Source organism: Mauremys reevesii, linkage group 6, assembly GCF_016161935.1.
Source record: "Mauremys reevesii isolate NIE-2019 linkage group 6, ASM1616193v1, whole genome shotgun sequence".
In the NCBI taxonomy this organism is placed as follows: Eukaryota; Metazoa; Chordata; order Testudines; family Geoemydidae; genus Mauremys; species Mauremys reevesii.
In genome coordinates this window covers 85,764,101-85,782,482 of record NC_052628.1, presented here as the reverse complement: position 1 = coordinate 85,782,482, position 18,382 = coordinate 85,764,101, and the positions used below count along the sequence as shown (strand labels likewise).

The following is an 18,382-nucleotide window of genomic DNA, read 5'->3' as shown; positions in this document are numbered from 1 at the left end:
GTAAGGTGTGTGAATTTCAAAGCTTACATTGTGGAAGATTTTCACTACAGATGATAGAACTCCCCAGAAACTTGCCTCACAAGCACATTTGGCTGCTTTTTAAACAAACAAATGATAAGAACATCTGCATAGTCTGCTGGATACAAAACACATGCAAAAAATCTCACAAAAATCCCTCTAAACACTTGGGAGATAGGAGATGGTAAGCAGAGCCACAGCACGCTGGCTCAGGGAGTCACTATAATCCCATTCAAACCAGGCAGATATTTCCTGGTGTTGTCAACATTTTTCTCTGCCAGACAATACCAAAGTCTCTCACATATTCACATGCTTGTTCTCACGCTCTGATGCTTATCCAAAGCTCATCCAAATTTTCTGAATCTCTGAACCTTCCCATCCACTCATTCCAGCAGGCCTTCATGACCTCTTCACACCACATGACGACTTCTCCTATAATAAGCCTCTTCCCCTACATGATAGGCTGTCCCCTTGAGGAGGTGGTCAGGACACATCCAGACCTGGGGTCTGTGCTTCAGGGTAGCTTTTGTGGGATCTCCTTTCCCTACTCCTTAGTATCTTGAGAGCTGGAATCAGGTGACACGTTCTAAGAACAATTTGATGGATATGGTTGCTATTTGTTTTGCATCTTTAAAACTTCAGAGGTGCGCTAGAATTTACAAACTGCACTATGGGATTGTGAAATCTTGCTGCTTGTGAGATACCCATTCAGTCTCATGCTCTGAGTTCTTTTTTCCTCTTTTCTACTATAAATCTGCTTTTGCCAGGTGCAGAGCTGATTTGAAATTTACTTCCTGTTCCTCTCTTCAACAAATCCCAATACCACCCTCTCTTTCAGTTTCACTGCTAGTCCTCATGCTCACAACCCCAAATTAAGCTAAATGCAGACTCCAAAAAGTAATCTTCCTTAGGGAATCCTAGGCAGCAGCGCCTCTTTTCTTGCTTCCCAAACTCCTGCTCAGCATTGGCTCTACTCCTTCTTAAAATGAGAGGGTGAGGAAGCCACCCCTATTCCCTGCACCATTAAAATCACAAAGCACCAGAAGTGCTAAATAATGCAACATGACCTGACCTGCCACTATTCAGGCTATATTTCTTCTGAACAGAGCAACAGATTTCATACAAGACAGACATCTTTTTTCAGTAATGTACTATCAAAACCACACACCCATCCCTGTCTTTGGGAAAAGACAGTTTTAGGCCTCAAAGAGAAAGCAAAGGTGACAGAAAGTTAAGAAAATATATACTTTGACTGACATGGAAATTCTTACCACAAGAACTTTTCCCATGGAGGAAACAGAATTTGTGTCCCTCTGATACTGAGTGATAAAAATACAGGGCCAAACTCTGCCTCAGTTGTATCCAGGCTATAAGAGAAGGTTACTCACCCTGTGCAGTAACTGATGTTCAAGAGATGGTCCTGTGGGTGCTCCACTTCAGGTGACTGAAAAGCAGTATCCCTTAGGATGATTGGGACTTTGGATCACGTAAGAAGGCTGTTGACAAGACAGTTCTACCCATCCTGGTGTCGGATGCTGCCATGTGCATGAGAGCATAATGCTTGGCGAAGTTAAGGTTTGATGCCCAGTTAGCTGCCTTGCATATATCAGAAAGCAGGACATTATGGAGAAAGGCAGTGGAAGTGGAGACAGCTCTGGTAGAGTGTGTCCTAATTGATGTGTGTGTGTGTAGGGGGAGTATTTCCTTCAGTTGGTAACAGATGTATGCAGTCTGCAATTGATCTGGAGAGTCTCTGGGTAGAGATAGCTTTTCTCTGTGATCACTGAGTGGTAGAGACAAAAAGTTTGGAGGTTTTCCTAAATGGTTTTGTTCTATCCAGGTAAAAGAATAGTGCCCTGAGCACATCAAGAGTGTGCATTGCTGTTTCAAAAGCATTAGCTTGAGGTTTTGGGGAAAATGTTGGTAGGTGTATTGGCTCATTGAGGTGAAAGGAAGAGTGTATCTTAGGCAGGAACTTTGGATATGTGCGGAGTGTGACCTTATCACAGAAGAACGTGGGATACAGAGGTTCCACCATGAGTGCTCCCATTTTTCCTACTTGTCTGGCAGACATGATTGCTATCAGGAAGGCAGTCTTCATGGATAGGTGGAGAAGGGAGCAGGTAGCCATTGGCTCAAAGGGTTTATCCATCAGGGCTTTGAGGACCAGGTGGAGGTCCCAGGGTGCAGCAGGCAGTTTTACGCCTGGATATAATGTTTGGATGCCCTTCAGGAACTTTTTGGTTACTGGATGGGCAAAGATTGTAGTATTGTTAATCTTATGGTGAAATGTGGTGATTGCTGTGAGGTGGACCTTGAGGGAGCTCGTGGAAAGACCTGATGTTTTAAGGTCCAGCAGGTAATCCAGTATCAGTGGAAGTGGGACGGAAACTGGAGAGGTCTGTTTGGCAGTACACCAAGATGTGAATCTCTTCCATTTATGTAGGTAAGTAGTGCATGTGGTGTATGTCTTGCTGTGTAATAGGACTGTCCTCACTTATTCAGAACATGTTAACTCCTCATTAGAGAACCATTGATTAGCCAGGCCCTCAGATGGAGTCATTGTACGTCAGGGTGAAATAGCTGGCCCCTGCATTGTGATAGGAGGTTGCTGAGGGGGGGAAGGGGAATCGGTGGCTTGATCAACATCCACATGAGGAAGGGGGTACCACGGTTGTCTGGGCCACGATGGGGCTATTAGAATGATGTTGGATCTGTCCGTTCTTATCTTCTGTATTACTCTGTTCAACAGAGGTATTGGTGGAAACGCATACATGAGAGTGTCAGTCCATGGGAGCATGAAGGCATCTCCTCGAGAGTGTTTCCCCAGGCCTGCTCTGGAGCAGAATGTTGGGCATTTTTTGTTTATTGCCGTGGAAAATAGATCCAGTTGGGGATAATCCCAGATCTGGAAAATGCTGGATAGAATGGTGTCCCACTCGTGCTGTATGGGGAAGGATCGACTGAGCTCATCTACGGTGGTGTTCTGAGAACCGGGCAGGTATGAGGCGGAGATATGGATATTGTGTTGAAGGCACCAGTTCCATGGTTTACTGCCTCTGCAGAGGGAGTGGGACCAGGCTCCCCACATCTAGTCACATAAAACATGCATGCGATGTTGTTGGTCATGATCCAAATTCTGCAGTTTTGGATCATGTGAAGGAAATGGAGGCAGGCATTGTGTATGGCTCTGAGCTCTAGTAGATTTATGAGAAGCTTGGTTTCCATAGAGGACCTGAGTGGTGAGGTGGCCCATATGTGCTCCCCATCCTGTGAGGGATGCATCTGTAATGATAGTCACTGAAGGGGGTTCTTGTCATAAGGAAACCCCGGCACAGAGGTTTATAGGAGAGGTCCACCACAGGAGTGAGTCCTTGATTTTCGGAGTCATGGTTATCAATTTGTTTCATCTGTGGCTATTTGGTTTGTATAGCATGGCTAGCCACCCCTGAAGGCATTGCATGTACAGGCAGATTTGGGACCACGAATGTGGAAGTGGCCATGTGTCCTAACAGCTGCAGGAAATCTCAGACTGTCACCTGTGAGCTGGTGTATATCTGGGTAATGAGGGTGCCCGTTGTGTGGAATCTGTCCTGGGGAAGAGAGGCAAGACCCGTGGTAGGATTGAGGTGGGTCCTGATGAATTTGATTTGTTGGGTAAGTCATAAGGTAGATTTGTTTCTGTTTATTTACAGACCCAGGGTGTGGAAGCAGTGCACAGCTGCAGAAGTCGCTCAGACCACTTCCCAGAAAGTGAGGGACTCGAGGAGACAATCGTCCAGGTAAGGAAAAATTAGGACCCCTTTCTTTCTGAGATGTGCTATTATGACTGCTAGTACTTTTGAGAAGACACGTGGGGCAGTGGAAAGGCCAAAGGGCAGGACCCTGTATTGATAGTATTCCACCCCCACAGCAAATCTGAGAAAACATTGATGGGCAGGGTGGATAGTGACATGGAAATATGCATCTTGGAGGTCGAGGGTTAAAAACCAATCTCCCTGCTCCAGCGTCTGAATTCTCATTGGGAGAGTAACCATCTGGAATTTTTGTTTCTTGATGGGGTGGCAGGGTGGGTGGGGGGTATGGAGAGGAAGGGGATGGCATAACCTAATCTGATAATTTCCAGGACCCATCTGTCTATAGCGATGGCTTCCCAATTGGCAAGGAACGGGCATAGATGGTGTCCAAAGAAATGGATCGTTGAAATCGGCGCTGAAGAGGGCAGGAGGCTTCCTATACCCTCAACCAAGACTTCACATTTGTTTATTTGAGGTAGGAGGGTGGGTCACTGTTGTTTGTGGAGGGCGATGTCGTTGGATTCTGGGTCTATGGCGTCGTTGTTGCTGCATATCATATGGTCTGAAATGTTGATTTTGCACAAAAGCATGGTAACGTGGCCGCTGGTATGGCTGGTATCTGTACTGCCTCTTTTTTGTGGCAGGTGGCTGGATGCCCAAAGATCCGAGTGTGGCGCGTGAGTCTTTCATGGAATGGAGGACCTCATAGGTGGTAGAGGCGAAGAGCGTGTCTCCATCAAAGGGGAGATCTTTGACAGTGTTCTGTATGTCCTTGGGAAAGGAGGAAGTAGTAAACCATGAAGCATGCCCAGGGCTGCCCAGAGGGGGGGGCAAGTGGGGCAATTTGCCCCAGGCCCCGGACCCTGCAGGGGCCCCACGAGAATATAGTATTCTATGGTATTGCAACTTTTTTTTATGGAAGGAGCCCCCGAAATTGCTTTGCCCCAGGCACCCTGAATCCTCTGGGTGGCTCTGAGCACGCCGCATGACGATGGCCGTGGCTATGGATCTGGCAGCTGCATCCGTAGTATTGAGTGTGGCCTGAAGAGCTGTGCAGGAGATCAACTGGCCCTCGGACACTACTGCTTTGAATTGTTGTCATTTGTCTTCCAACACATCATCAATAAATTGCATTATTTTAGCATAATTTTGTGCTCATATTTTGCTAAGAGCTCTGTGTAATTCGCTACTTGAAATTATAAGGTGGAAGATTAATACACTTTGCGCCCAAAGGAGTCCAGTCTCTTGTTATCCTTGTCAGATGGGGTAAATCGGAAGTGCTGGTGCTTATTTTTCTGGTTGGCTGCCTTGACCACTAGTGAATTGGGTGATAAGTGTGTAAATAGAAACTAAGAACCCTTCAACGGGGCAAAATGTTTGCGGTCCAGTCTCTTGCTAGTGGGGATTATCGTGGCCGGGGTCTGCCAGATAATTTTAGCTGGTTCTATGACTCTAATAACTAAACTGTCTAAATTAAACTGGGAAAACAGAACTAACTATAACTAAATCTGAGAGCACTGCTGAACTCCGTCGCTAGCTGGGGATGGTAGAGAGGGAACTGAGGAGCCCAGGCCATGCACATGCTATTCAAACACTGACAGCTGGTGAGGCAGGCACAGCATGTATGCGGACCATGGGGTACTGCTGTAGAAATCTCCGATCAAAGGCGCTGGGACGCACCTTGACCTGAAGTGGAGCAACCACAGCGACATCTCTCGAAGAAGAACCAAGGCAGTATCTGGTTCATAATTGCAGCCTGAAATAAACACTAAATATTTCAGGACAAGTTCTATGGTCAGTTAGACCAATGTAAATTCAGAGTAACTTCTGAACTAAGTGCAGTTACTCTGGATTTTCTCCTTACTACGACAACATAATTGTCCATTAGTAGAATATTTTCCATTAGCATCTTTCACATTGTTGCCAGCACAGCTCAAATGAAGACGTAATAAAATGAAATCATAGTATTCCCCCCCCCACAAACTAAATATTTTAATCTTTGTTTTTCAACTAGATTTCCAAAAAGACCCCAAAGAGCAAGATAAATGAGTATTGTAAAATATTTTACAATCACTGGAAGTGAGACTTCAAAGAGGTGGGGAGGGTTTAAAAAAATAAAAATGCGCTAGACATTTTCATCCTGACTTTAAAATAATGTTTAAAATATATGTTAGCACAGCTCTCTGGAACTTTTCATTGTTTCACATGTGTTTGTTCAGACACCACACTATTTAAAAAATAAAAACTAGCATTTAAAATGTTTCATATTGGCTAGACCTTTCCCTGATAGTAAAATGCCCTCATAAGAGATGGGTGAACTTCAAAAGAGGTTGAGTTCAGAGAAAAAGCCAGTATTTGGATGTGTGTCAGCAAGGGGAAGCTTGCACTGACACCGTCCCTACTGTGTACTTGTTCCATGAGCAAGGATTGCAGTGTCCCAGGATATCAAGCTGGTGCCTTACAAAAGCACTAAAATTATGCCTCTCTGTAACTTGAAATAAACATTTCCGATAAGACTTTTGAAGCACTGGGTTTATGAGAAACAAACATAAGCAAGACAATTAAAAAGGAACTTTCCCCCTTCTTCATAATTTGACTAAAACAAATCAATTAGACTATGACGCACTGCTTTCCATACCAATCTGGAAGCACAGGGGTGAAATTTCAGCATGTGGTTGGGTGGCTGTTATCTGGGTATCCCTGAACCATAAAGGGGATACATTTTTCATTCATAGTATACCACCATGGAAATCTAACCAAAAACATGAGTGACAGCATTTTGCCTTTGGATACACACATGGGAATCCTGCTAAAGTCACGACAAGTTCTGTGTGTGCATCCAAGGATACAATTTGGCCCATCTTGCCTTTTCATGTTCAGTCCAAATCAGATAACGCCATGATTAAAGCCCTGTGGTCTGAGGTGAAAGGGAAGTGTCATCACTTTTCTTCTAAAATCAGAGACATTTCCTTGGTATCAGAGATAAACTACACACATTATAAATAATAAACTAAATTATTTAAATCATTAAACTTTTAATTCTGAAACACTTTACTTTACATAACTTTACTCACATGAGCAATGCTATTGTAATTTAAAACAAATAGGTCTCGGGTCATTTGTAGCACCAGGGCCAAAATTAGAGCAGCAAGAAGCTTTTGAATTAATGGACAACTGTCTTAATTTTACATATTTTTTTATTATGCAGCCAAATTAGCCACACAGACATGTGCAGAGCAGCCGGCCTGCGCCTGGAATGTTGGTGGATTGTGATGAAAAGCACCATTAAGGTTGGAACTACTGAAAACTGTGGTCTCAAAGGCTCATAACTTGGTCAAATTGTAGCCAGCTTTTCACTGGAACATTCAGACTTCTCTGTCTGCAGAACTTCAGCCTGTGACCTCTAGCTGTTTAATCAAAAAGACCCAATTTTTCATTTCATTTTTATATAATGGGGACAATGTATTCCCCCCTCCCCCCCCACACACACACATCTCTCTTTCTACTCAAAAACAGCTTAACCATCTTCCCTCAACCTTTAAAAAATAATCCACATTGGGCAGAGACCTAGTCTAAAATTTCAGACTGGTATGTCAGAATTACAGAAAAGTTATGAATGAATGAAAACTCGGGTTTCTTTTTAAAACACTAAAGCAACTATCTGTAGGGCTCTGACTATACTAATACATTGCAATTCTCTAGAGGTTTCATCTGTAGACCTCAAAGTCGGAAAAGCATTATTAATGGATGAGGAACAAACACACAGGTTAAACATCTTTCCTGGAGTCACATAGCAAGTCACAGGCAGAACTGGCTCTTCCAGTCCCAGGCTCTTCCCCCTAGCTGCCCTTAAATATGTCGTTCACGGTTATACAATATGTTTTTAAAGATACAATGAAATTTAATGGCAAATATTGTCTACTATAGAGTTTCTGAGCACAACCAAGATTTTCAAAAAATGGGTGACTAAAATTAGGCTCTTCAGACCCTATTTGGGTACTTAGTAAGTGGCCTGGTTTTCAAAAGTATAGAGAACTCAGTAATTCCCCCCTGTCAATGGGAGCTTCTCCTTGATATCCCCCATCAGCTCTCCAGACTGTACAAAGTGCAAGTACTACGTTATTTATCTTGCCTGACTCTGACCATATTTCCTTTCTCCTCCTTTGAATTGCTCCACTGGTTCTCCCCCCTCCATTGCATTACCTTCAAGCTTCTTATGCTCCCCTTCAAAGCCCTTCACAAATCTCCACCTCCCAGCTTATCCACTCTGGTCTCTTACTGTGTTGCCCACCCTGCTCCAGCAATGACAGCCTCAACCTTGTGCTTGTCCACTTTCCCTGCAACTGCCTCTCAACTTTCTTCCCCACACTGCCCTGTATGCATTAAATGCCCATCCTGAACTACACTGTAAGGCCACTAACCCTTTGCTCCTTCAATTCCTCCTCTAGACCCAATTCTTCCCATGATGCTTACAAGAAATTAGCCACCTAACAATGCTGAGGTAAACAAACAGCTAAGAGTCGATTGTTTTTCAAACCTGTATTTATTTTTACCCCTGTCCTGTTAGCTGTTGTGTTCTCAGATTATAAGCGGTCCAGACAGAGCCTATGTCTATCGCTATTCACAGGCAATGCCTACTAGGGTGTGGGAACTACCTTAATACTAATGGTCCTAAAACAACAAGAAAAGTTAATTTCAAAAGGAGATGCAAATGTAGAAAAAACATGAGAATAACGGCTCTGAGTCGCTTCTGCAGGTATTTACCAGCTGGGTCAGGTATCCTCAGTCCAGATTTGTTACTCTGCCTCCAGGGAGTCCATTCTGCAAGGTTCTGTGACAAAACTCTGCCAGAAATACTCTTCAGTGTATAATAACAAATACATTGTGATTCTGAAACAGTACAGAGACCCTTACAGATGTTCCTGCTACTGACAGCTCTTTCACATGAGCCGCTTACCCTGTTGTTGCATCCAACAGATGGCCATTTTCACATGCCTGTTTCTTCGTCTGAAGAAATTTTCCTGGTGCTTTGCCTCTCCTTGTGTTATTTACTTACAGCTTCAGTACAGAATTCTCTTGTACGCTGAAGACAGGGTTGTCTTAGCAAGAGCTTACAGTGCTTTTAATCTTTACTGAATAGAATCATAGAACACTAGAGTTGGAAGAAACCTCAGGAGGTCATCTAGTCCAATCCGCTGCTCAAAGCAGGACCAACACCAACTAAATCATCCCAGCCAGGGCTTTGTCAAGCTGGGCCTTAAAAACTCTAAGGATGGAGATTTCACCACCTCCCTAGGTAACCCATTCCACTGTTTCACCACCCTCTTAGAACAGGTATGATACATAGGTGCATAGCAAGCAAAGGAAAAGTTAATACAGAATACAGGTGCTTTTCTGAATGACAGCTGAATCATTTGCAATATGTACAGAAGACCATGGCATGGGTTATCATTGCAAAAATAAACAATGCAAAAATAACTTCCACTCCTAGATTTTCACATCTTAATCTGCAAAATGTTATCTCCACTATAACTGTATATTCTTATGACAGCGATAGTATGTCCAACCCATTCACGTCCACAGTGATCAGGGCCAGTGCAACCATTTAGGTGACCTAGGCGGCCGCTTAGGGTGCTGGGATTTGGGGGGCGCCATTTTCTTTGGCAGTGACCGCGGCGGCCGGATCTTCGGCCGCCCCAGTTGCCGCCGGCATTTATGCAGAGGGAGCTGGGACAGGAGAGTGCGGGGAGGGCCACCTGCAGCAAGTAAGGGGGGAGGGCAGCATGCAGGGGAGCTCCCCGCCCCAGCTCACCCCTGCCCTGCCTCCTCCCCGAGCACGCCATGGCTGCTTCACTTCTCCCACCTCCCAGGCTTGCGGTATCTAAGCTGATTGGTGTCGCAAGCCTGGGAGGCAGGAGAAGTGAAGCAGCTACGGTATGCTCGGGGAGGAGGCGGAGCAGGGGTGAGCTGCTTCACTTCGCAGCGTGCTTGGGGCGCTCGTGCTCAGAGCAGGGGTGAGCTGGAGCGGAGGGGTGCCTCAGGGTGGAGGGTGGTGGGTGGGGAGCTGCCACAAGGGGGGAGCCTCAGGGTGAGGGCGTGGGGGGGGTGCAAGGTGGAAGTTTTGCCTAGGGCACGAAACATCCTTGCACCGGCCCTGACAGTGACATTTTCGGTACCCTGGATTTAAAAGTTTTTAATTGAATCACAACTATTAGAGAAAAAGAAATATCTACTATCAAAAAAGGGCCAAATTCTGTTCTCAGTTACACATGTGGCAGTCTGGAGTAACACTCTTATCCACAATGGAATTATTCACAATTGATATCCATACAACTGAGTGTGGAATTTGAATCCTTATTTTGTATTTCTCTAAAGCCTTTTACTAAAGAATATCAGCCTGACACACAAGCAATGGAGCTTTGTTACCCTGCTGTGAGATAGGGAATTATCTCCATTTTACAGGCAGGGAAACTGAAGTACATAGAGGCTAAATGACTTGCCTAAAGTCACAGAAGTCTACTGAAGAGCTGGGAGAAAAGTTCAGTTCTCCTGACTCCCAGTCTTCCCTCCAGTCTTTCCTACAAGCTCCTTCTTCATCTCCCTCAAATCATTTGATCCACCCTTTTGTGTTGGTCCTTAAGTAAAAGCAGATAAGATTGCTAATATGATTCTCTTTTATAAGGTCAACAAGTACAAGCTTGAGAGAAGAGGGCAGAAAGTGGTGGGGGACAGGAAAATTAAATACAGAAGGAAGAGGGACAAGGGTTAGCTCTATTGGATCTTTGCATCAAGTAACACATTAACGGGATTTAAAAACTACTTTATCCAACATTGGTGTTTATCGATAACCAAACCGTGCCATGAGAGCACTATTGTAATAGCAGAACTCCTCAGCAATTTTAATTTTTCCCTTTGTCAGCTGAAGAAGCTCACATTATAATGGACAGAATGTCAGGAAACAAATATAAATGTTATTGTGAGAGGAAACCTGTTTCAATTCTCAGGATTACTGTTTAGAACAGCTGCGCCCCAAGAGAACAATAGGGAGATTTATTTCTCTTATAAGTCCCAATTTTACAAAACACTTTCTTCAAATAAAAGGCATGCTAAAGAAAGCTGTGAACACAAGGGTTGTCTGAATCCTGAGAATAAGGGAGAGAAAAGTTATTATTCCATCTAGTGCAATATTTGTTTCTTTTGGGGCACATACAGAAAATGAACCACAGTCACCACAACTGTCATACATTCAAAGTTATTAGTAAGTGTTTGGCTTAAAACTTAAAGCAGCAGCAATCTAAATATATTACACAGGTCCCTATTAGAGGTAGGCTCAAACCACAAAAGCCATGGGCACCCAGGTACACGGTCTTTGTACTTTGGTCAGGCACATCATGTGATCTCTGCAACATGTGGATCCAGGCTGTGATTTTTAATGGCACCATGTTATCAGGATGGTTGGATTCAGAATTTTGATTTTGGCCCATTTCCAGTCCATATCCCAATCTTTTGGGGTTGGGCATATGTAACCATCTGAGGCTATGCACGAAGTCAGCCCTAAGATGTTGGATGTGGTATTTTGTTGTTTCAATATTTATTTATTTATTTAAGATTATGTATAGCTAGAGACCTGCCCCTAGGAGAAGTCTAGATCCCCTGTGAATAGGAATAGACAAGGCAAGAATCCAAACCCAGAAACCTACTTGTCCCCTGGTACATAATAAGATCTCCCTCTAGTTAGTTATTTTTCCTTATGATGAATAAATGGTGTTGAACCATTAAACAGAGACATGCCTTATGAAGGCCTATAAGTCACAAGCTGGTCCAGTCCTGCTTGCTGAATGGACCCCAGTTGGCTGTGGTGGGATACAACTGCTGAATCTCATGTGCTGCATAGCTCCCTGGGTAGTGACTGATCACTAGTCCTAGCTCTGGGTCTTTCAAGTACACGCCTCATCTGCAGACCCCATGTCTGACACCCCTCTTGGACAGTGGGACCCTGCAGTCCAGCCACCCAGATCCTGGAACCTCAGCACTCCTGAGCCTCTGGTTGCTTAGATATGCTCTCCTAGAGTCCACCTGGCTGCGAGAGCTCTAGTTTCCTAGATACAGGGACCACATGGCAGTAAAGCAAGGAACATAAGCTTAGCAAAGGAACTGTTAAACACACACATTTTACTCTTTGAAAATACACAAGAGTTACAGCAGATCTATGGAAAACAACAAGTTCCTGAACCAAATCCCGCTCAGTCTGATTTCACTCCCTTCTGAGAGTCTCCAGGTTTGGGCTGCAACCTTAAAGGAGGCAAAGTCCCTCCTGCCCCTATTCTCTCCCACTTTACATTCTGTTTCTGATGATGAAATGGTTCCATTTACAACATGTAACTTTTAAAATCCATACTCCAGTCCCATCTCCCCCAGGCTTCTGGGCAGAATGGTGTTCAAAGTCAGTGGCTCTGCTGATAGAACCCCCATTGCTCCAGTATGGAAGGGTCGGTCAATGTTAATGGTCCTTTATTGCTCTGTCACAGCTTTCCAGACATAGCCTCAGAATTCGGTGTCAGGTTCCTGCTACAAGATGAATGTTCAAAGCCACATTAAAAGTTACATTACAAAACCAAAATGGAATTCACAAGTTGACAGATATATCCCCCAGTGTGACACACACCAAGTATAGTCAAATTACTTCAGTAATGTTGCTGAAGTAAATATTAGTGGGAAAAGTGTTTAACTATTTACTCAGGATTCTCTGCAGGAGTGTTTATGTCAAGGAGAATCTTACAATTTGGTCGCTACGATAAGCAGATGTGGTGTGTTTATATTGTTTGTGTGTCTATTTTACATGTTTGTGTTAGGCACCGTTCAGCAATACAATGTACTGCTTCAATTGGACTATTTACCTGCTTAAAGCTAAGCACATGCTTAAGTACTTGGATGGATTGGGGGCCAGAATGGTCAGCAACTTGCAAGATAGACCCTTTGTACATTAAAATATCATTATTTTGCAATTTAGTGCATTTGAAATTTTTGCACAAAATGGATTCTGGCAGCCATCCCTGGTCATTTTGGTTTGTGGAGACAAGCCAGCGAGGGAGAGCACAGTGACAAAAAGTCACTCATACTTATAACACGTTGCATTTACATGCCCATACACAACCACAGACACCAGGGCAGTTGGGGATAGGCATGGAGACATGTACCCTCTGGCTCCCCTTGCAGAAGCATCTCATGCATGCCAGTGAAGGTGTGTATGATTTTAAACTAGAATTGTGGGCAGCTGGGATGAGGGCAACAAGTTGAAGACTGAGGGAATAACAGTTACTGCTACTGTTTATTTTTATGGTGTGGCAGCAGATAAGTTAGATAAGTTAGTGTTCTCCCTCAATAGTATTTTCCTCACCAGTGTACTCCCCAAAGCTTTACTGATTTTTGTTAATTGTGTACTGCTCTAAAAGGACGGCCAGGGGAGCAACACACAAATCTCACAATTAACATATTAAAATTCTGTCACTGGCTACTACACAGTTGAAGCAGGCTATACACAAACCTTGACACAGCCAAACTCCGCATAAATTTAGGATAGAGTAAACCCAGAAGGTTCTAGAAATTGGATGTTTCATGTCAAAAGGGTTCACATGATTTTTTCATCAAAAAAATGAATGTTCAAGGATTTGACTCCATTTTGCACATATTTTTGACACTTCATGAGCAAATATTTCCTTTGTGAATTTTTTGCCCAGCTATGTAGATGCATTTTAGAACATATAGCTCTTAGCTTCAGAGGCAATAATTTGCAACTCTTCTAAGCCAAAAAGAAGAACAGATACTTTAGAGAGGCCTCATTCCTTTCCACTGGACATCAAAAGTGCTCACTGAAGATAGATATGAAAGATGCTCCTACTGGACCATTGCTACCTACACAGATTATCTTTGGTGATATTGAGAAACTTGTCCTGAATTTGGAAGCATAGGTCTCAACTCCCCCATGCCTTGGTTTTCAATCCTATTCCCAACCATGATTGGTCAGCCCAGAAGGATGCTGATATAGAGGAAGGCAGGCACTGGGGCAGCCAGATTGTGATTATGCCAAGCTAGGAAGATAATAAATTACAGAGAAAAGAGAGATCATCCTCTTCCCCAATAAGAGTTAATAGAGATGGAAAGAACTTGAAGGGCTGTGGTTTGCTAAAATACTATAATGAACATGTGCTGATTAATATTGAGAAGAAGATGGATGGTTTTGTGACTAAGACAAAAGAGTCAGAATCAAGAGAGCAGGGTTCTATTTCTGTTCCTGCCATAGGGTTCCTGTGCGAGCATGGACAAGGGACTCCGGGCAAGAGCCTGAAAACATAGTTTGACATTTAACTACCATGTGTTTAATTATGATGGGCACACACTGTTTTGAATGACCAGCCTTCCCCTTAAAGGTACCAAAACAGAAGGATTACTGAGAGGTGGTATGGTCCAATGGTTAGGATAGGTTTGGGAGTTAAGAGACCTGGGTTCTAGGCTTCATTCTGCCAGTGATCTGCTATGCAACCTTGCTTTGTCAGTTCAGCTCTCTCTGCCTTTTCACCCTTCTCACCTTTCATCTGGATTGTGTATTTAGATCAGACATGGGCAAACTATGGCCACCAGGCCACATCCAGCACACGGGACTGACCTGCCTGGCCCCCAAGCTCTTGGCTGAGGAGCCTAGTCCCCGGCCCCTTCCCCACTGTCTCCCCTCCCTGCAGCCATGCCACTGCGGGGGCCGCGCTCTGGCCCGCCACTCCCGCTGGGCAGCATTGGGAGCGCAGCTAGCTCTGGCCGGGTGTTGCGGCTGCAAGCTCCTGCTGCTGCTAAGGAGCCGCGGAGCGGGCGGTTGGGTAAGGGAGCAAGGAGTCTGGGGGGGGCGGTCAGGGAGGAGGGTGCGGTTGGATGGGGTGGAGGTTCTGGGGGGGCAGTCAGGGTTGGGAGTGGGAGTCCCGGAGGGGGCCTGTCAGGGGCTGGGGTTTGTGGATAGGGGTCGGGAGGACAGTCAGGGGACAGAGAGCAGGGGGGGTTGGATAAGGGGGTGGGATCCCAGGGTGCAGTTAGGGGCAGGGAGTCCTGGGAAGGGGTGGTCAGGAGATGAGGAGCAGAGGGTGGTTGGATACGGGGTGGGACTCCCGGGAGGGGGAAGTCAGGGGACAAGGAGCAGGGGGAGTTGGATGGGTTGAGGGTTCTGAGGGGGGCAGTCAGGGGGTGGGAAGTGGGAGGGGGCAGATAGGGGGCGGGGGACAGGCTGTTTGGGGAGAGACAGCCTTCCCTTGCGCAACCCGGATGTGGCCCTCAGACCAAAAAGTTTGCCCACCCCGATTTAGGTACTGGGTCAGGGACTGCCTTTTACTGCGTGTATATAGTGCCTGGCACAATGGGGTCTGTTTTCAGTTGGGGCCCATAAGCAATCTCATAATACAAATGACACCACACCTCAAATGAGAGTTTATTATTATTTTCATGTACAGGCTATTTTAGAAGGGCTGCCATTTCAGCTCATTGGCATCTAGGGCTCGATCCTGCTCCACAGATGTCAATGGGAGTTTTGCCCTTCACTTTAGTGGGAGCAAGGTCCCAGTCTTGGTGTGTTCAGCAGACAGGAAATTGCATTCAGTTAAGCTACCATGTGAACATTTTAATAAATATTCTACCATGCAGAAGCCAAACTGCTGTTTTACAGCTGACACCAGCAAGTCTGCCTCTCAGCTGAGAAAAGGGAGAGACAATGGCCATCAGTGCACATTATGCAGATGAATAGTTCGTTGAGGAAAAAGAAAAACCATCCATCATAAAATGAATACTAAACTAACAATACAGCCCACTGTTATCCAGAGCAAATTTCACATTCATAGCACCAAGAAAAGCCAACAGATATCCTCCTTATATTTCTCAATTATTTTTTTGAGAGGGTAAGTGTGTGTTTGAGAGAGAGAAAAAATGTGTAAAATGAAATGGCCCTAATTGTTCTTCAATCTCCAAAGTTCAGTGGGGAGGAGAGGAAATGTTAATATTCTATTTTAAAAAACACAGAAGAAACAAACATCCAAAATTGTACTAGCATTTTAATTCTAAACATTGTTTCAGTTGGATATGGTATTTTTCAGTTCCTGTTCCAATTGTCAAGTAGTGTGGCTGTGCTCTGTTTAACGGTTTCTGCTTTTCAATCCAGAAGTGACAGCATTTCATTGGTGGGAATAAGGATTATAAGCAGCACTAGTAGCTAGAGCCAGAGAGCTTGTCTATACGAACAAGCAGTGTGCAGCAAACTGCAGTGTAAATCTACTTTGCACTAGGCTGCCGTGCCCTAACTGTCCACACAGACTTGACTGCCACACACTAAAAAGCTTTAGTGTGCTTTGACCTACTCCTGTTTCAAAGCAGAGTAGATCAAAGAGTACCATGGAACTTTTAGTGCCTGGAAGCAGGGTCCACATGGACAGTTAGTGCATGGCAGGTGGTCGAGTTATATGCCAGCTTGCAGCTGACAAAGTATTCGTATAGAAAAACCCTCAGTCAGGAACCCAGATTTTACTGTACTCCCAAACTCTGCCTCTGGCTCATTTTATGATCTTGGGCAAATCACTCAACCTTTTTGTTTCTCAGTTTGCTGATGTGTAAAATAGGTACAAATGTTCATGAAGAGCTCTGAGAGCTGAAGATTAAAAGTCTTGTGTATGAGCAAGTACAAGTTATGGGAAGTGTGATTCTCACCTATTACTAGTCAATATATAAAGGAGTTTGTACAATAAGAGAAGTCCAATGAAATATAGGTTCTATATGGGTTAGTGGCATTACATAAAATGTAAGATCATAGTCTCAAGTATCATAACTGAATTTCATTTTTGTATTAGGAGACACCCAAAAAGGAAGAAAATATATTTAGCTACACATAGGACCTATACTGTATTTTCTTATATAAGCAATCTGGGGAGCGAGGTTCTTCCTTCCCTTCCCTGATTCTCTCTCTCTCTCTCTCTCTCTCTCTCTCTCACACACACACACACACACACACACACACACACACACACACACACACACACACACACAGAACATCAAAGGAAAAACAAACATCTTGGGTGAAATCCATTGATGTCAATGGCAAAACTCCCATTGATTTAAATGGGGGCCAGGATTTCACCCCTCAAATTTAATCATAACCATTCTTGTCATGAGTTATAACAAGAAATTAGCTAATAATTTCAAAATACCCTCCAACAAGCAAATGAGTGATCATGGATTCATTATCAAGCCCAGAGTCTTGGTCTTTATCACAGCTTTGAAATAATTTACATCTAAGCTTCAATTTATGTCCAAGCTACTCTTTACATCACTGTAATTAAGAAGCATGTGGTGTTTCAAATTTGGAATATTTTCATTTTATATAGATGGGATATGGCCACCTCAGCATTAATCTTAAAAATATGTATTCTAGTATCACAAACATTCAACTATGTGTTTGAGTCAAACTTGCCAAATGTGGAAACGTGCATCTTCTTAAATTATAATTTCCCTTCTTCCTCATTTGTTTACCTCCAATTTACTCTTTTCATCATAGATCATTTCAAAAGAAATTATCAAAGTATAGGTTTTGTTACTGACCAAATCTGTTCCTCAGATGTTTGGCCTTCTGATGCTATTATGGAAGCATGACATTTCTCCCAAAGAAGTTGGAATCTTTTCTAAGTTTTTGGAGAAACATTTTAGCTCCAAACTTGCAGGTAACAAAAGTATAATCAAAATCCCTGGTTTAACTCCAGTGATATCAATAGAGTTAAAGAAGGAATTAACTTGTGCCAATGAGTTAAGCCCATCTATTCCCACCCAATCCTTTGATTAAACCCAATATCTCAAGTTTTAGTTTGAGCAGATGCTTTCCAAAGTTTCATTTTTCTTTTGCATATAAAAACCTGCATCAACTATGATATTTTTCCCTAAACCATCTGCATTAACAACATTCATTTGAACTAAAGATGCATTATTCACTTTTGCTGATAAATTTTCAGCTTTATTTTCAAGGGACCAGTGGATACCCTAGTCGTGCCCTCTGTACACTGATACACTGCTGTGTATGATAATCAATGGCTCCAGCTGCAGCTTACAAAGTATAGAGAGCTGCTGTAAAAGACATTTAAGAGGGAAAAAAAAGAGGAGGAAGGGGAGGCTGAGTAACCACAATGCAGGTGAGGGAGGAGGGGATCATCTCCTTCCACAGAAAAATCCACAGGAGGGGGCCCAAGGTGAAAATGCTCTGTAAATTCCCCCTTGGGAGAGTTTTTCCCAGGTTGTTCTTTGAGGGGGCATGGAGTTTGCCACCCCAGTGGTAAACCCCTGTGTGCTTTCAGAAAGGGACCCAGATATCACAGTGATGGGTGCAGCATAAGACAACAGAGAAGCTATGAAGATACGCATTTTCAGAATGGGTGTACAAAGGGAACATTTATCAAGAGACCAACTCTTCACATTCTCATGTCATTTGGGAAAAGAGCACTTGTGGACTTTCACCAGTCATCTCAAAACGTGGCCACTCCACACATCACAAATGATTT

The 18,382-nt window shown here is 43.8% G+C and overlaps 1 long non-coding RNA gene across 1 annotated transcript; it reads left to right on the top strand.

Moving 5' to 3' along the window:
- Positions 1-3,721: 3,721 nt before the first annotated feature.
- LOC120408617 lies at positions 3,722-4,636 on the top strand. The gene is made up of 3 exons (XR_005600823.1): positions 3,722-3,800; positions 4,145-4,290; positions 4,460-4,636. It is a non-coding gene; the product is annotated as an uncharacterized LOC120408617 (long non-coding RNA).
- Positions 4,637-18,382: the final 13,746 nt, after the last annotated feature.